The 18909-nt window shown below is 40.4% G+C and overlaps 2 protein-coding genes and 1 long non-coding RNA gene across 4 annotated transcripts in view; 2 read left to right on the top strand and 1 right to left on the bottom strand.

The window, feature by feature from the left end:
• LOC115728660 (disease resistance protein L6-like) overlaps nt 1-18909 on the top strand; it is a 344958-nt gene that overhangs the window by 4724 nt on the left and 321325 nt on the right. The window lies entirely within an intron of this gene.
• LOC115728661 (disease resistance protein RUN1-like) overlaps nt 1-18909 on the top strand; it is a 1102447-nt gene that overhangs the window by 1083022 nt on the left and 516 nt on the right. The gene's annotated exons all lie outside the window — the stretch shown is intronic.
• Nucleotides 638-18567, bottom strand: LOC125313787. The gene is made up of 3 exons (XR_007197400.1): nt 18431-18567; nt 13615-13620; nt 638-806 (listed from the first exon to the last, which is right to left on the bottom strand). It is a non-coding gene; the product is annotated as an uncharacterized LOC125313787 (long non-coding RNA).

Here is an 18909-nt window from a genome sequence, read left to right as displayed (position 1 = left end):
ATTCCTGTGAATCTTTACGGAAGTTGCCTGATCTATCGAACTTGATAGGGCTGCGAGAGGTATCCATATGTAATTGTGGCAATTTGGTTGAGGTTCAAGGTGAAATACCAGAGTCTTTGGAATCCTTTCGGATTGATTCCTGTATATCTTTGCGGAAGTTGCCTAATCTGTCGAGCTTGATGGGGCTGCGAGATGTATCCATACGTCGTTGTGGCAATCTAGTTGAGATTCAAGGCGAACTACCAGAGTCTTTGGAAACCTTTCGGATTGATTCCTGTAAATCTTTACGAAAGTTGCCTAATCTGTCGGGCAGTATGGGGCTGCGAGAGGCAACCATACGTCGTTGTGGCAATCTGGTTGAGATTCAAGGCGAACTACCAGTGTCTTTGAAAACCTTTCGGATTGATTCCTGTGAATCTCTACAGAAGTTGCCTCGTCTGTCGAGCTTGATGGGGCTGCAAGAGATATCCATATGTCGTTGTGGCAATCTGGTTGAGATTCAAGGCAAACTACCAGAGTCTTTGGGAACCTTTCGGATTGATTCTTGTGAGTCTTTACGAAAGTTGCCTGATTTGTCGAACTTGATGGGACCGGGTCGGGTTTGTATATTTGGTTGCGAGAAATTAAATTTGAGAGAAGACGACTAATTTGAATCTGATTTGAGGGAGAAGACCATGAATCTGAATGTGAAATCTGAGAGAGAAGATGGGGAATAAGTGCACGTTCTCTTGAAAGCTTCTTGATCTACGGCCACAAATTGTTTCCTTGTGTTCAAACTTTAAACAAATTGAGGTAACTTATTTGATCTGACAATGAATGTTTTCCCTTTTCTCCAATCAAACTCTTTCACAGATATGAACAGAGAAGTTTCACATGAACTTTTTTAACTACCCTTTCACAAGTTGATGAAGGTATTGAAATGGATTACCTCCGTACAACCAGGGGGGGGTTCTTAATTATGTACAAATATTCGTTCTCTTTTCCTAGTTAAGTTTGGCTTTTTCAGCTATATTCTCCTTGCTTTTATGTTTCCCTGCTGGAGTTATGCCTGCAATTGCATTGCTTTTCTTTGTTATTCAACAAATTATTAGATGCCCTTGTCAATTTGCTGCTTCACATATTTCGAAGAAGATACCCTCTGCTTCACATTGGAGATAACTTCCTTGTACTGCAAAAATTGGATGGAACGTGTGTTGGAAGGTCACATAACTATGGTTCTTCTTCTAGAACTTTACAGCATAATCAACTCATTGTTGCAACTGTGAAGAAGACAGACACTGCCTTGATATGCTTATGTTCAGTTTATTTATTCAGGAAAGCTGCGCTTCTTAGGGGGATGTGCAAATGTTGTGGAGAAGTTATAAAATGAAGAAAGAGGAAATTCACTAGCATGGTGGCCCCGGCATCAATGGTTGGTGCAGCAAACCTTCCATTTCCAAGGTATCATAAATTATCTTATAGTGAAGGCTAAATTTCAGTAATATCGGTGCCTAGGACATATGATAAGTCACTTGGGATTAGGAATCGTTCCATGATAGGTTCTGTTTAAAGCTGGAGATGGTCATTGTCTTGCCAAGTCAACTGTCATGAATTGTTGGAGTTCATGGAATGGGCCGGAGAGGCAACTCTCGCCAAACTTCTATATAATCAGCTTTCACATGGTTTTGAGAACTGTCGCTTTTTTTTTTTCCTTTCTAACATCTGTAAAACTTCAGAGCTCAAGGGCTTTCATTTTTTGCAGAATAACTCATCTCCAATGTCCTCAAAAGGAAATTGACAGAAATAAGTAATGTCGTTGAAGGGATCAGACAATTAAAGATAGGCTATTTAGTGAAAGAGTTCTCGTCCTTTTTAATGATGTTGACCAGAAGAATCAATTGAATGCACTCATGGGTAACATCTTTGACATTCGGTCATTACTGAATTCTTCAATGCTAAATATCAAGCGCCGAAGGATCTTGAAATTCTCAGTGCTTTTTGTTCATCATCGAATATATTCTTTTCAACTGGTCGCCTGACATGGCTATTGAGACTCTCTCTTAGAAGAACCGTAATTGCACTACTTTCCCTGGCCATTGGAGCTCTTACAAACCTTGATTACTTGTCTTTGAAAGTGTGTAGACGTATAGAGAGGCTTCTGGACTCAATTGGCAATTACAATCGATATTTGAGTTGGATATCTCCTACATGTGCATTAAAGGGCTACCAATTGAATGGGAGCCATGAAAAGTATGAAAGTAGTGAGGATGAATAATAGTTCCATTGGAAAGATACCTAGTACCTTATGGATGCTGTAAAAGCTTGAAGAAATAAATGCAGCACAGGTGAAAGCTTGCAACTGCAAATGCCAAAAGATTTGTGGCTGGCATAACCCGTGGACAATTGTCAACTTGAGGAAGATCCAATGCCATGGTGAGTTGTGAGATTAAATAAACTGGAGTCTTGAGCTTGTTGTCTGCTGTTGTAACCACATTATCAACCGATATTGGTCATCTTTCTCAACTTAAAAGACTAGAACTGCGGTGCTTATTTGCTGTGCCTCCCAAGGCTTCCCTCAAGTTTATGTTATTTGGGGGGTTGAATCTTGATGGTCGATGAGAACAGTGATGGATCTCTCAAATTTGAAGACTGTCAGAACTAAGAATTGGGGAGCCTGCAATAAGGGAGATTCAACGCCTGGACTGTTTGGAGATTTTACAAATTCTGGAGCTCTTTGATCTTGGACTATGGGAGAGTTTTGCTGATCCGACTCATTTGAAGAAGTTACAGTCAGTGGCACTAGATTATTGTGCTAGTATGAACTTTGCTCTGCCTTTGGAAGAAATGTTAATCGAAGGCCCTGCCATCCTTAATATGAGTTGATCAGGTTGAAATACTTCACAGAGAGGGATAGCATGTGTAAGGCCTCTGACCGTTTCAACTTGAAGAGGTTCAAAAGATGCAATGTCCGGCATTGTTTAGAAGATTCAGCCTTTTCTTGAAAATTTTGGAAGACATGCTCAGCCGAGAAGTGCAAGTGGTACTTGAAAGGTCCTGCATCCACAACCAAGTGCAGATCTTCGGAACTTGCTAGTTTGTACTTTAAATTTGAACCTTATAGCAATGCCTTGTAAAACTTGACTTTGTTATAACTGTTTTTTTTTTTTTTTGGTCAGAACTTTGTTATACCTTAAACAATGGAGGATATAGTCAAATCTATGTTTTAATCCATGATGGAAGCTCATTCATTCACTTGTTCGTTATCTTAGGAATGGAGCTTTAGTTTTCAATATCGATAAGGAGAATCACTAAACGACGAGAGAGTCCTATACAATGGCCTGAGCTCTTTCTCTTGGTAATAAGTAAGAAAAGCTTACGGGTTCTTTTTATAGAGGTAAGTTGTTGCTAGCTCAGTTAACAGGTAGAATTGACGACGGTATATCTTTTTCTACGTTTTGGCGTTGTGATGTGGCATTTACTGTGATGTACAAACTCTGGCTTATCATACAGTGTCAAGTACTTCTGGTCTCCGCTAATGTCAATTCCTGCATATCAGAAATGGAAGGTAAAAGCTTACAACTCTCGTTCCAACAATGCTCCTCTTTTCTTATTATTATTATTATTATTATTATTATTTAGCTTATTTTTAAAATTTAATTTAAATAATATTTGTATTAAAATGAGATTTGGGCCAAAACAACGTCATTTTAGCCTTATATTTCATGCTTTAATCACGTTATCATCACCACATAGGAGAGAGAAAAAAAAAATTATGTCAGCATTTTTCGTTAGCCAAATTGGACGGAATTAATAGAAAGACCTAATCGTATCAATTTGACAAGTTTTAGCATTTAATTGCACTTTTTACAAGTTTTAAGGCTCAATTGTACTTTGGTGATAAGTTTTAAGACTTCCAACTAGAGGGTGCCATTTGGGCCCGTGGGCTCGGAACCGGCCCATTGATCGGGCCCACGGTTCCAACTCGGAACCGTGGGAACCGGCCCGGAACCGTGAAAGAAGAAAAAAAAATAAAAAAAAATAAAGGCGGGCCGGGCGCAGAGACCAACGGCTCTCGCCCCGGCCCGCCACGCCCCTTTAGGCCGTTGGCAACGGCCCAAAGAGCCGTTGCTTGTAAAATAAAATAAAAAAAAAGAATTAAAAATAATTCTTGCCTATAAATACATATGCTTCCCCTTTCATTTTTGTCACAAATTCTCCGAACAATCTCTCGAATTCTCTCCGAAATCCTCCGAAATCGCTCAAATTCTCCCAATTCTCTCAATCGGATTTCCGATCAATTCTCTCAAAAATGGCAAGTGGAAGCAGAAATGCCGACAAGGGCAAGATGACTATGGGAGATTCCGAGTATCCCATTCCCGAATATGATCCTCGTGAGTATGCAAGTTGGGAAGACGACAACGATAATATCAACTATGTCCCGATTCCGAACATCGAGCACATCCCAACACAAGAAAGTCTTCATCCTCCCACCGGTGTCGAAGAAACGTCAACGGCAAATGAGCCGGAACGGAAGGGCCGAGATAATACATCCGACTTGTGGCTACACTTCGACAAGGTACGTGATGAAGGCGAAGGTAATTATAATATAAAATGTAAATATTGTTCGCAAACATATAAATTTACGAAAGGAGACGGCTACGGAACATTCCATCGGCATTTGACGAAAAAACATCCAACGCAAGCGGGGATCGACAATACGCAACAACAAATTTCCGGGTACGCCACTTCTAATCTTCATCCTATATTTCGTTTCACTCAAGCATTTTATAAACAAACATTAGGTGAATATGTTGCCCTTGATCATGCTCCGTTTAATACTGGTGAAAATTTTAATATGAAATATTTGATAAATACTCGCGTTGGTTCGAAGCGCCAACTATTCCAAAAATACTCTTAAACGAAGTTTTTCATCTTTATAAAAAAGGAAAAAAATCTTTAGCAAAATTTTTTGCGGAATTCAATGGACGTGTGCATATAGGTAGCGATATTTGGAGTGATCATTGGCAAATTCATTTTTATATGGGTGTCACGTGTCATTGGATAGGTGACGATTGGACGATTCAAAAAAGACTTATTGCATTCCGAGTTTTTGATGAAAGACATTCGGCTCATAATATTTATAGAATAATTAGGCAAGTTTTAGAAGAATATAATTTAATAAATAAAGTATTTTCAATTGGTTTTGATAATGCCGCCGCAAATACCGCTTCTATTCCCGAATTAGAAAATATTTGCAAACCCACTTTTGGCGGACAATTTTTTCACATTAGATGTGCTTGTCATGTTTTAAATTTATGTGTACAAGATAGTTTACGAACTCTTGACACTTCTCTCGCCCCAATAAAAAGTGCAATTAAATTTTTATGGAGTCGTCCCCATTGTATGAAATCATGGGGAAAATTTTGTAAACAAAATGGGAGAAGGGCAAGAAGATTTCCAAAAGATATTCCCACTCGTTGGAATTTTACGTACGAGTTGCTTTGGCAAACTTTTGAATATAAAGATTTATTATGTATGTTTATTTCACAAAATATTCCCGAAATTACTTTACTTCCTCAACATTGGGACGTTTGCAAGAAAATTTTAGATATTTTGAAAATTTTTAATGATGCTACTAAGACTTTATCTGGTATTTATTATCCTACAACACATTTATTTTTAATAGAGTGTGTTAATATTAGTAGTGTTTTTAGTGAATATGAAAATGATACCGAATTAGGTCGAACTATTTTAGTAATGCGAGAAAAATGGTTGCATTATTATTTGCAAATTCCTCTTGTCTATTTAGTTGGTATTGTTTTTAATCCACGTATTAAATTAGACGGTTTACAAGATTATTTGAATATGTATTATCATGATTGTTTACATTTGGAAGATTCAATAGATATTTCAAATATACTAGGAGATGTTAAAGAATCTATAGTAGCATTATATGGAGAATTTTGTAGTAGATATGGTTTAAGTGATTCCGGATCTTTACAATCTACTGCCTCACGTAGCGAAGGTGGTAGTTCACTTAGTAGAGGGTATAATATGCTTAAGAGTAGGCAAAAAAAACAAAAAGGGGCAACAGGTAGTATTTCCGAATTAGAAAAATATTTAACCACTCAATTTGAGTTTCGTGATGCGTAACATAGTACGATTTCAAATCCCGAAGTGGTGGAAGAGTCACCAAATCGATTATCCAGTTCTCGCCCTCATCGCTCGTTAAATATTAGCAACCCCTTCTTCAGCGGTTGCAGTTGAACAAGCATTTAGTGCCGGAGGATTAATTTTGGACTCTCGCCGTTCAAGATTAAGCCCGGACTCTGTGGAAGCTCAAGCTTATGTCGGCGATTGGACGAAGGCGAAATATCGACACCAAGAGTTAGATCGTGAACACGAATTTTTTAGCGATGATGTTGGAGATACCACCGTCACGGGTACCACAACGGCTAGCGACGATTGACGATGAGGTAAGTTGGGGTTCTCAAAGGTAAAAGAACTACATGGGCTTTGATTCTTTTATCCCCAAGAAGATATGTAGGCGCTTAATGATAATTCATTAACTTCAAGCCCATTCCTTCTTCTTTTTTTTCCCATATTTTATTACAATGTACAATTTAATTGTATTTTATAATTTATAATTTATTATGTTTATTTTATTATTTATTATTTTAAAAATTATTATTAAAAAAGGAATCGGAATGAACCGCCGATTCCGGGCAGGAACCGGGAGTATACACGGCCGGTTCCACCGAACCGGCCGTGTATACTTCCAACACACTTATCCTTTAAAATTTGAGTTTTTTTTTTCTCTTATGAACAATCTTATCAAAAAAGGTTTGATTTGAACAATCTTGGACTTTTTTCCATTTCCGATTTGCAATTTCATTATTTAATGATCAAAATATTTTGTTATGAGGCAATTTTTGTTAGATTTTTCCGTGCGTTTTTAAACTAGAGCAAAGTTGCTCATAACGAAAAATACTAGATGAAAATCAGGTAACTTCCTAGCAATTCAGATAATTTAACTTTGTGTGATTATGTCATGCCATGTCCAATGCGTCTATAGTCTGTTCAAAGCACATAGAGGAACAGAACGCCCAATCGACGATTGTGGCTTCTCGTACTCAACTGAACACCCAACCGCCCCGTTCGCGTCCCACCACCACTCGCCGTTGTTGCCGTCGTGGGGAATTGTGTCCTCCATGATGGATGACATGCTGCTGCCCTTCCCGTTGGACTGGACATGGTGGCTCGACGGCAGTGCAGGGAAAAACACGACCTGGATGTGCATGACCCGCGACGAGCTAATGTGCGAGATCGCGAGGGACTTGGTGATGGACGAATAGGCAATTACACTGTGCGGTCCTAGTCATAGAAAGTGCTCTTGATCTTTTGGGAGTCTCGTTCCGATTCCATCCGCTGTTATGAAGTTGATGGATTGATTTCGAGTTGTATGAGGGGTTTGATCGTGTTCTCACCTCACGCATTTGGTAAGAAGTTTCCTAAGGAGTGCTGGGAAAGTTGGAAAATGATCAAACAGTGTAAGTGGCGCAACTCGATCTCTTAGGCATATTTTTGGCTTTCTTTTTGGATTCTGGTCATTATGAATCGTTGCATGGCCAGTTATCCAAAACGCGAAAGACTCACACCGCATGGCAATGTTCGAGTCATGGTCTTCCTTGAGGATTTCATTTCCAAATGCGATGCTGCTGGCGGTAAAATCTCGTTAGTCGCTTGACAGGCTTGACAGCCTTTCTGTGGTTCACTTTACAACATGCACTACTACAATGCAGGGCGGAGTACGACCCAAAAACTGATTTTCTCGACCAAGAGTTCATGCTGAAAGGAAGATTCTATCGAAGGAACGATGTTGAGGTAAATTTCTGTAATAGACTCGAAGCTGATTTGCGAGTCCAATCTCAACTGACATAATAAGTGTGTACTTGCAATTTCACGCCCTCTTCATTGAACTCTGTATATTTACATCCTTGCTATTTGTCGTCACAATTGCCACACGAGTAGGTAGTGTCTTGAGGACAAGATCGGTGAGACATACAGGAAGAAAATTACATGGCTGGGACTGTCCCAAGGTATAAAGCTGGTGTTCTTCATGCCAGGAATTTCTGGCTGCCATGGTCGAAGGGATCGATTTTTGTAGGAAATGAGGGATTAGAGGGTTGTTAACTCTGTTGCGTGAGGATATTTTGATGATATAATTGCTTGATTTGGTCGAGGAGAGCAGTAGCTCCTTCAATGTATCTTTGACTTGTGCAAAGCGACGGAGGCCGCTTAAATTAATGAGACAGTGTTCTTTTTTGTTGCATAAGCCGAGTTCCCTTGCTTAATCTGGATTGGATTAGAAGGTGACTTCGCAAAACCTATAATCCATGTACGTTTAAAGATTTGCATCGATTTCGATAACTATATATTTCACTCGTGACGTACTAGAATTTGCGTATCTCCGTCTGTGTAGGCACTTTTAACTGGAAAGCCTCGCTCATTTTCGCACTACTATGCTTATAAAGTAGCTGGTGTAGCAATGAAGAAGGTGGTCACTACTCAGTAAATGCCGGAACGCTGGACTTATCCTTCTGAAGCACGCGGGCCAGGATCATTATGCCATTGTTGAGGTTTGATATCTCCTTTCTGACTCTATATATTCAGCTGAAGAAAGGTTCTGGTTCAATGCAGAGGCATGGAAGGAGATATGCACCCTTCCGGAATGAAGTGACCTATAATGCAGACTCGGTGGTACTTGGGGAAACAAAAAGATGCCTAGGAACAACCGGGCATTTGTGGAAGAACGTGGAAGTCATGCATAGAGGCCAAATTGCACCATTTGTTGTTCATCTTGCGTGTACTTTTCGGTAGAAGAATAGTGTCGTCAATGGACAAAGCTTAAAGATGCAGACAGGAGAAACATGAACAGCAATATATTTCTTAATATTTGACCTCTTGTCTTTAGTCCTCTCTCATAAGCAGGGGGGAACCTGTCTAATTTTGAAGAGGTTTTCTGTATGGATTTTCTTCCTTGTACTTTTCTAAAAGCACGACGATGTAATTTCCCTAAACGTATTAGCAGATGGATTGTCATGTAATATCTCCACCTTCTTGTTCACATTATTCATAATTCTTCTCTGTTGGTCTACATATCTTTCAGGTCACGAAAATTTGCGGCGAAGCCCCGAAATGCAGTCATTATGTACCTGTGGTTAATGGTCGAGGAAAGACTTTGCCATGCGTAATTTTCTGCCGTGCTATGTTCACGTTCTCCCTTTGAAATTTAAAACTCCTGAAGTTGTTAAAAATGCAAGTACGCCCCCTCGTGTGGTTCCACCCCTTCTAATCATGCGTAATTTTACTCTTAAGATCAAGACCGACTACATTCTCCATCGAGAAATTTGTAATATTAAAAGTTGGGGGAATGTGATGCCAAGAAAGCCATCGTAATTATGGAAGGAGACTTGACTTCTCCTGAAAAGCAGTGGTTGGAGGAACATTTGATGGCGATTCTGCCAAAGAAGCCTCCCTTCTGCATCTTCCCACAAACCATGAGCATTAAGAAACCTTAGATTTGATGGTCTCTTAGTATTTTTTGAAAGTAATCAAATTTCATTTTCATTTTTTCTTTTTTACTTTTTCGGCTGGTCATCGGCCGCGGCAATGGCCCGCGACTGGCCACACATGAGCTCGAGCCTCGCCTCGCCTCGCCTCATCGTGGCCGGCAACTATCGGACGAAGAAAGAAAAGAACAAAAGAAAAGAAAAATAAAAAATAATATATGAAGGAGTGGAGTTGGAGTGGGGAAAATGATTTCCTCTTTTGAAATCATTTTCCTTACTTTCAAATGTATTTTCTTTATCGACTAAAAAAAAATTTCTCCACTCTTTCATTTTCCGTGAATCAAAACTGAAAAATTTTAAAAATATTTCTTTGAAAGTTACTTTTTGCTAAACGAAGAAGAATTTTTGGATGACTTTTCCGCAGGTCATTGAACTTAGAAGCCAGGATTGGGGTGAATATGCAGAGTGCCGTGGGGCCAGTTTGGCTGCAAAATTGGTCAATAAGGATGATTCCTTGCACTTGCAGCATCACTCTAGCCCGCCAAAGTTGACAATTATTTACGTTTCTTAACGGGCAAAATCACTGGACACGTGGTGCAGAAATTTGGGGATTAGAATCAACGTCAAGTCAAACTTCCAAATAACATTGCACCACCGCAATCCCTAATGTCAAATGCGAACTCATTCACGTTCTCCCTCGAGAAAAATCAATCTATTCTTGATTATTGGAAGGGTACTTTGTTAGCCGTGGTGTGTACGCTGTTTTAACTTTCCAATACCATTCCACCACTTCAATACTCACGCTTGCAAGTACAGCTGAAGTACTTATTATATACATTGATGTTTTGGTAGTAGGAATACCTTAGGCAAGAACTTTTTGTTTTCGGTCGAACTTAGGCAAGAATTCAAACAGCCGCCAAAGCGCAGGATTCGTATTTTAGTTTTTGCCATCAAACGAAAGGATGTGTGTCAGTAATTAAGTATGCACTCAAAAAGGAGAGTGGGAGGGCCAAATCTCCAGAACCAACCGTTCGAAAGGGAAGATTTTCGTTCTTGAGATCTGAGAAGAGACGACGTTGATCGAAGCGCATGTGCTTGGTTGGTCTTGGAGACCCAACTTACGCATCACGGAACGTGAAATGTTGCCGATCCAATTTTTTTTAGACTTCCCAGTCTCTTCTTCTGCCTCCTCTTCTAGAGAGAGAACCAAGTCCCTAAGAACGTGTCAGGGCTTTTTCTCTCTTAAGAGAGGATGATCGAACACCGCCGTGACTCGGACGGTGAACTCAGCAGCATCGAGGCTTTGAATTCCAGCCATGCCAGCACGATGAGCAGCAGCTCCCGCAGCAGCTGCAGCAACTTCACGGCCCAGGCCCCGCCTCTGCCGCCGAGGCCCTCGCCATAAAGCCACGCCGGTCCTCCTCTGACTCCGGCTACTCTGCCAGGCGTTTGAAAAAAAGTCATGGGAAGAGAGAGAAGGAGGGGTGCTTTAGATGCGGGGCAGACAATACAGTCAGCGACTTTCCCTCAGCTCAGGAGGAGCAGTGTCAGGTCCCTTGTCACCGCATGATGTGATTGCTCGGTCTCTCCTCCAACCGTTTCTTTCTCTCTCTATCTCTTCTCTCGATTCGACCCAAAAAAAAAAAAAACAATCTCTTCTCCCGAAGGAGGGGACCAGCGAGAAGAAGAACAAGCAGGCGAAGAGGAGCGAGGGAGACGAGAGAAAAGGAGGAGAGAGATTGAAGCAGTAAAGGAGGAGCGAGAGAGCGCGCGTGAAGAGAAGGAAAAGATTGATATCTGCCAACTGATCCGAACTTAACTATTAAGGTGTCTAAATTGTCTTGCTATTAATTGAATCGAAAATCGAATTGAATTGAAAATACACGAAATTTTAGTTTAATTCAATTCGATTATTCGATTCATTTCTGACACCCTACTATCCTTTTTGTTCTTTCCTTTGTGTTTTCTGCGGTCAAATGCAACTATGTCCGTCCCGTGTCTCTGTTTATATACCGATACTTCTGGTCCACGACAAGAATAATTGAAGTTCTCGTTCAATGTGATTGTCGAATCAATCCAACTCAGTCGGATGGAGATGTTCACATAGAGCAAAGGCGAGATTACTGCTATTTGAGGTTTTGTATGTGTGGAGATTACTAGGAGAGTTCGTGGATATTACATTACATGACACGGCACGTATATTTCCTTACCTTTCAGCTTCCCTGCATCTATTGGCATGCAGCATTTCGATAGAAAAGCAGGGTGAGCCTGTAAGGGAGTAATAAAGAATAGGGGATTCTAAAATTTATTTTTTTTCTAGTATTATTACTTCTTATAATTATTTTTCATGAAATGATTCCAAAAGGGTCACATCAGGGGAAGGAACACCCAAAAACATCTATGGAGGGAGGGAACCAAAGTTGGACACGCGTGGGGTGGGGTGGGGTGGGGTCGGGTCGGGTCCTACTAAATGCTTTCTTCCCATGTGAAAGTGTCCAATTTTCTTCCGTACCCTCTTCCTTGTTTTTCCTTTGTTCTTTTTCTCAAAAGACAAACGCGTTCGGATTCCCCCCACAAGGGTCAAGGCAACGCCCTATTCTTTTGACCTTTCCCCACTATTTCCCTCCCGTCTTTTCTCCCCTATTATTGCGGTCGATTTGGCGAACCAGCTTTCGTGCGCCCAATCAAAGACCACTTCAACTAATTAGCCGAACTCTCTCCTGATCTTAAGTGCCTAGGCTTCTTGTACTTACTCCATCCTGATCTCAACTGCTACCTCTCATCTCTGCTATTCCACCATTCGCCTGTTTTTTGAACTCGAAAGATGTTTGAGTACTTTTGGTTGCCCTGTATGGCGACGGTTGCTGCCGTCGCTCTCTCTGCTATCCTGTTCATAGAATTCCTGAAGAAGAAAAGACCAGGTCAGATCGCTGGAGAGGGCAGAGCAGATAGTGATTCGGCTAAAAATAAGGGAACCACGGAGAGTGCTGATCCTACTTCCACTTCGCCACCGCTCAACGAAACGGCAACATCTTCCGGATATGACTATGAAGTATTCTTGAGCTTTAGGGGACCAGATACTCGAGCTGGTTTCACCGACTTCCTTTACACCAGTCTCGTAGATGCAGGAATCCGTGTATTTAAGGACGATGAAGACCACCGCGTTGGGGAAGAGTTTCCCTCAGAACTTCTTCAAGCAATTAATCAGTCGAAGATCTCAATACCTATCTTTTCGAAAGGTTATGCCTCCAGCGTGTGGTGTCTCAAGGAGCTAGCCCAGATGGTTGAGTGCAAGAAAACTGGGGGACAAAAGATCATGCCCATTTTTTATGATGTGGCACCTTCAGAGGTTCGGCACCAGATCGGAGGTTATGGAGAGGCCTTTCGTTCACATATAAAGAAGAAGCGATACAACAAAGAGACGATGCGTGAGTGGAAGACTGCTCTCCAAGAAGTGTCCTTTATAAACGGATGGGACCTGCACAGCATGGCCAACAGGTGATTAGTTTTAGCATTCCATCTCATGTGTCTTGGATCATTAAAACTCGTTGAATTTCATATGGTTTCTTTTCTAGATTTGCGTTAGCCTTGTTGAAATTAAATTCTGTGCTATTGAAGTTATACCGCAGAAAACAGGCTAAGTAATAGCACAATCCCCATTTTGTCCCATCTTATTCCAACCGACATATTTTTTTTCCAATTCAGTTCATTCATTAACTGTAAGTGCCAACGCTAATTCATTTACAACTGAACAAATCCTTGAAGAACACATCTTGAATTCATCTTGTCAGAGCATAGTTTAATTCAACACAATTTTCTAACTCATTATCTTTTGCCTTCGACAAACACTAGGCAAGAAGGAGAGTTTGCAAGAAAACTTACTCAGAAGGTTTTTAGTGAGTTGAAAAAGGCTTATCTGGTATTATCGGACTGCTTGGTCAGTGTCGACAACCATGTGGATGTGATCATGGAAATGATAGGTGCTGGGACAAATGAAACACGAATTATAGGAATTCACGGGATGGGTGGCATCGGAAAGACTACTGTCGCGAAAATGATCTACAATAAGCTTTCGAATGACTTTGAGAATTGTTGCTTTCTTCACGACATTCGAGAAAGGTCAAAAGGTAATGGAATTCAATGCTTGCAGAATCAACTCATCTCTGACATCCTCAAATTGAAATTCATGGATATAAAAGGCACTGATGAAGCTACTCAGGCAATTAAAAACAGGTTGTCCAATAAAAGGGTGCTCCTTCTTCTGGATGATGTGGAAGGAGAGAATCATATTCATCCACTTGTAGGTAAGCGTGATTGGTTAGGAAAAGGAAGCAAAATAATTATTACTACAAGGAATAAAGACATTCTTGAGGTTCCCGAAGTGGACTGCAGTTATGAGCTTAGCTGCATGGATCGCGATCAATCTCTTCAACTTTTTAGCAAACATGCCTTTAGAAGAGATTATCCTTTGGATGAGTATATCGATCAATCCACGAGGGTGATAGCCATTGCTAGAGGTCTTCCGCTTACTCTTGAGGTCATAGGTTCACTTTTATGTCGCACTAACAAGGAAAAGTGGGATCTCACATTGAAGAAGTTGGAAAATGTTCCTCATGCGACGGTTCAGAGTAAGTTGAGAATAAGCTATGATGCTTTAGATATTCGGCAACAAGATATATTCCTTGATATTGCTTGTCTTTTCATTGGATATCACAAAGACATTGTGGTTTATTTTTGGGATGAATCTAAATATCCGGAAGATGCCATGGAAGTTCTGCAGAATATGTCTTTGATTAAGATGACAGAGAATAATCAAGTGTGGATGCACGACCAACTCAGAGACCTCGGAAGAGAAATTGTTCGTCAAAAAAGTGAGATGAAAATAGAGAAGCAAAGTAGGGTGTGGGATCCTAAGGAGGGATTAGATTTGCTGGGGAAACATAAGGTAAAATCCCCCCAATCAAATTCCCAATATTTTTGGATGTTTTTCAAAGGAAGAAAGCCAGTTACTTTTTTGTGTTGTCTAGCACCATTACCACTTCCTCAACCTATTTTTTGCTCTTTTAGGACTACAGGAATTATAGTACTGAACTTAACTGCTTAATATAGCGGACTTGAATAAATGCGTTTCCCTTCCAGTTTTTTTGTTTTTAAATTTTCCCTTTGGGCAGGGAAATAAAGAAGTTGAAGCTCTTTGTCTCATGTTGGACCATCAGTGGCAACATCGTTTTACCTATGAAGGCTTTGAGAACCTTTCAAATCTAAGGTTCCTTAGAATAGACAGTTCAAAGGAAGATTTTTGTGCAGAAGAGAGGCTTCTTCGGCATGAATCGCCGTCAAATGTTCTTCCAACTAATGAGAATTCAGATCTCCTTCCACGATTACGATGGCTTTCTTGGCATAACATTCCCCCAACATTTAAGATTAAAAATTTCTCCATGGAGAATGTTGTTTTTCTTGATTTATCTTTTAGTGAAATTACGCATGATTGGAAGGGGTGGGGCCACATGAAGGTATGCTATATGCTAGACAACACTCATTATTCTGCTTTATTATATTCAAATGTGATCTTTGCTTAATTTTTCTTTTATAGGTGATGAAGAATTTGAAAGTTCTGAATCTGAGCTATTGCGATTACTTGGAGAGAACTCCCATCTTCTCTGCTCAGGCAAATTTAGAACGTTTGATCCTAAGAAGTTGTAGCAAATTAGTCGAAATTGATGGATCGATTTGTCGGTTGAAGCGCTTAGTTTCCTTGGATGTACAATTTTGTGAAAAACTTCAGAGGCTGCCGGATGAGCTTGGGAATTTGGAATCGCTAATTGAGCTGAATCTGAGCTATTGCGATTACTTGGAGAGAACTCCCATCTTCTCTGCTCAGGCAAATTTAGAACGTTTGATCCTAAGAAGTTGTAGCAAATTAGTCGAAATTGATGGATCGATTTGTCAGTTGAAGCGCTTAGTTTCCTTGGATGCACAATTTTGTGAAAAACTTCAGAGGCTGCCAGATGAGCTTGGGAATTTGGAATCGCTAATTGAGCTGAATCTGGGCTATAGCAATTACTTGGAGAGAACTCCCATCTTCTCTGCTCAGGCAAATTTAGAACGTTTGATCCTAAGAAGTTGTCACAAATTAGTTGAAATTGATGGATCGATTTGTCGGTTGAAGCGCTTAGTTTCCTTGGATGTACAATTTTGTGAAAAACTTCAGAGGCTGCCGGATGAGCTTGGGAATTTGGAATCGCTAATTGAGCTGAATATAGGATTTACGGGGATTGAAGAACTACCTGACTCTATTAGGAACTTGAAAAATTTGGCAATACTGAAGATGTCGTTTACTCCCGTAAGCAAAATACCCGATGCCGTTTGGACGATGGAGAAGCTCGATAAAATAGATATCTCGAGCACAAATTCTGGTGATAGCCTTGTAAACATCAGCAATTCCATCTATAGAAATCAATCCCTGAAGATTTTGAGATTGAGATATTTTCAAATATATGCAGTGCCGAAGCTTCCTGAAAGTCTTATCCGATTAGAACTGCATAAGTTGCATATGAAGATGTTTCCGGATCTCTCATGCCTCGTTAATTTAAAGGAATTGGATCTGCAATTTGCCCAACCTGATGATGATGTGAAATCTAATGGGCTTGTGGAAGATTCAATGCCACAGTGGATTGGGAACTTAACCAAATTGGAGTCCCTGCGCCTGGAGTCTCCTTATGTGACCGCCTTGCGAGCAGACCTTAGCCTCCCTCCTCAACTCAAGTTACTTCACCTCAAGTGCCCTAAACTGCGTCACCTATCGAGGCTTCTCTCAAATTTATCCTCCTTATATATATCTAATTGCAAGTCACTTCACTCAATGGGGGATCTGTCGAATTTGGAGAACCTATCATCTCTCAAGATTTGTTGCACTGCAATCTCAGAGATTCAGGGCCTTGATTGTTTGGAGAACCTACAAGAATTGGAGCTTAAGGACCTTGAACAGGTGGAGAAATTGCCTGATCTAAGTAATCTCAACAAACTGAGAAGTCTTCGAGTACACCATTGTGACAATCTGGTTGAGATTCAAGGCGACCTACCACAATTTTTGGAAAAATTGCAGATTTTTGACTGTAGATTTTTATGGAAGTTGCCAAATCTGTCAAGTTTGACGAGGCTGTTAGAGGTATCCATAAGCCGTTGTGGCAATCTGGTTGAGATTCAACTTCAAGGCGAACTCCCACAATCTTTAGTAGAATTGAGGATTGATTCATGGAAATCTTTATGGAAGTTGCCAAATCTATCGAGCTTGATGGGGCTGCGAGAGGTATCCATAGGTGGTTGTGGCAATCTGGTTGAGATTCACGGTGAATTACCACAATCTTTGGAAATATTGGAGATTGAAACTTGGAGATCTTTACAGAGGTTTCCAAATCTGTCGAGCTTGATGGGGCTGCGAGAGGTGTCCATAGGTTTTTGTGGCAATCTAGTTGAGATTCCAGGCGAACTACCACAATCTTTGGAAAAATTGAAGATTAATTTCTGTGAATCTTTACGGAAGTTTCCAAACCTGTCGAGCTTGAAGGTGCTGCAAGAAGTATCCATAGGTTGTTGTGGCAAACTGCTTGAGATTCAAGGTGAACTACCAAAATCTTTGGAAAAATTGAAGATTAAATCCTTGAGATCTTTTCGGAAGTTTCCAAATCTGTCGAGCTTGACGGGGCTGCGAGAGGTATCCATTGGTTCTTGTGACAATCTAGTTGAAATTCAAGGCGAACTACCACAATCTTTGGAAAAACTAAAGATTGATTCATGTGAATCTTTGCAGAAGCTGCCAAATCTGTCGAGCTTGACGGGGCTGCGAGAGGTATCCATAGGTTGTTGTGGCAATTTGGTTGAGATTAATGGCGAACTACCACAATCTTTGAAAACATTGGAGATTGATTTCTGGAGATCTTTATGGAAGTTGCCAAATATGTTGAGCTTGACGGGGCTGGAAGAGGTATATATAGGTTTTTGTGGCAATCTGGTTGAGATTCAAGGCGAATTACCACACTCTTTGAAAAAATTGCAGATTAAATCATGTGAATCTTTACGGAAGTTGCCAAATCTGTCGAGCTTGATGGGGCTGCGAAACCTTTATATAGGTTGTTGTGGTAATCTGATTGAGATTCCAGGCGAACTACCACAATCTTTGGAAAAATTGGGGATTGATTCCTGGAGATCTTTACGAAAGTTTCCAAATCTGTCGAGCTTGATGGGGCTGCGAGAGGTATCCATAGATGGCTGTGACAATCTGGTTGAGATTGAAGGCGAACTACCACAATCTTTGAAAACCTTGAAGATTTATTCATGTGAATCCTTACGGAAGTTGCCAAATCTATCGAGCTTGATGGGGCTGCGAGAGGTATCCATAGGTCTCTGTGGAAATCTAGTTAACATTCATGGTGAACTTCCCCAATCTTTGAAAGCCCTTAAGATTCATTCATGTGGATCTTTGCGAAAATTGCCTAATCTGTCGAGCTTGATGGGGCTGGGAGAGGTATCCATAGTTGGTTGTGACAATCTGGTTAAGATTCAAGGCGAACTACCACAATCTTTGGAAATCTTGAAGATTTATTTTTGTGAATCTTTACGGAAGTTGCCCGATCTGTCAAACTTGATCGGACAAGGAAAGGTTCAAATAATTGGTTGTGGGAAGTTAAATTTGGGAGAAGACAACGAATCTGAGTCTCAATCTGAGGGAGAAGACCATGAATCTGAATATGATAGCTGAGGGAGAAGATGAGGAATAAGTGCACGTACTCCTGAAAGCTTCTTGATCCACGACTACAAATTGTTTCCTTGTGTCCAAACTTTAAACAAATCGAGGTAACTTATTTCATCGGACAACCGACATTTTCCCTTTTCTGCAATCAAATTCTTTCACAGATATGAACAGAGAAGTTTTACATGCACTTTTTAATTACCCTTTCACGAGTTGATGACTGAAAATCTGATAAAGGTATTGAAATGGATACCTCCGTACAACCAGGGGGGACTCTGTACAAATGTTTGTTCTCTTTTCCTAGTTTGGTTTGGCTTTTTTAGCTATATTCTCCTTGCTTTTATGTTTCCAAGCTGGAGTTATGCATGCATTGCATCGTTTTTATTTGCTATTAAACAAATTATTAGAGATCCTTGTCGATTTGCTGCTTCACATATTTTGAAGAAGATACCTGTGTTTCACATTGGAGGTAACTTCCTTATACTGTAAAAAATTAGATGGAATGTGTGTTGGAAGGCTAGATGGCTATGGTTCTCCTCCTAGAACGTTACAGCATAATCAACTCATTGTTGCAACTGTGAAGACGATAGACACGCTGTATTGATATGC

This window comes from Rhodamnia argentea, chromosome 1 (genome assembly GCF_020921035.1).
Source record: "Rhodamnia argentea isolate NSW1041297 chromosome 1, ASM2092103v1, whole genome shotgun sequence".
NCBI lineage: Eukaryota > Viridiplantae > Streptophyta > Magnoliopsida > Myrtales > Myrtaceae > Rhodamnia > Rhodamnia argentea.
Note: the sequence above shows the minus strand (reverse complement) of the source record. Positions and strands in the feature narration are given on the sequence as shown.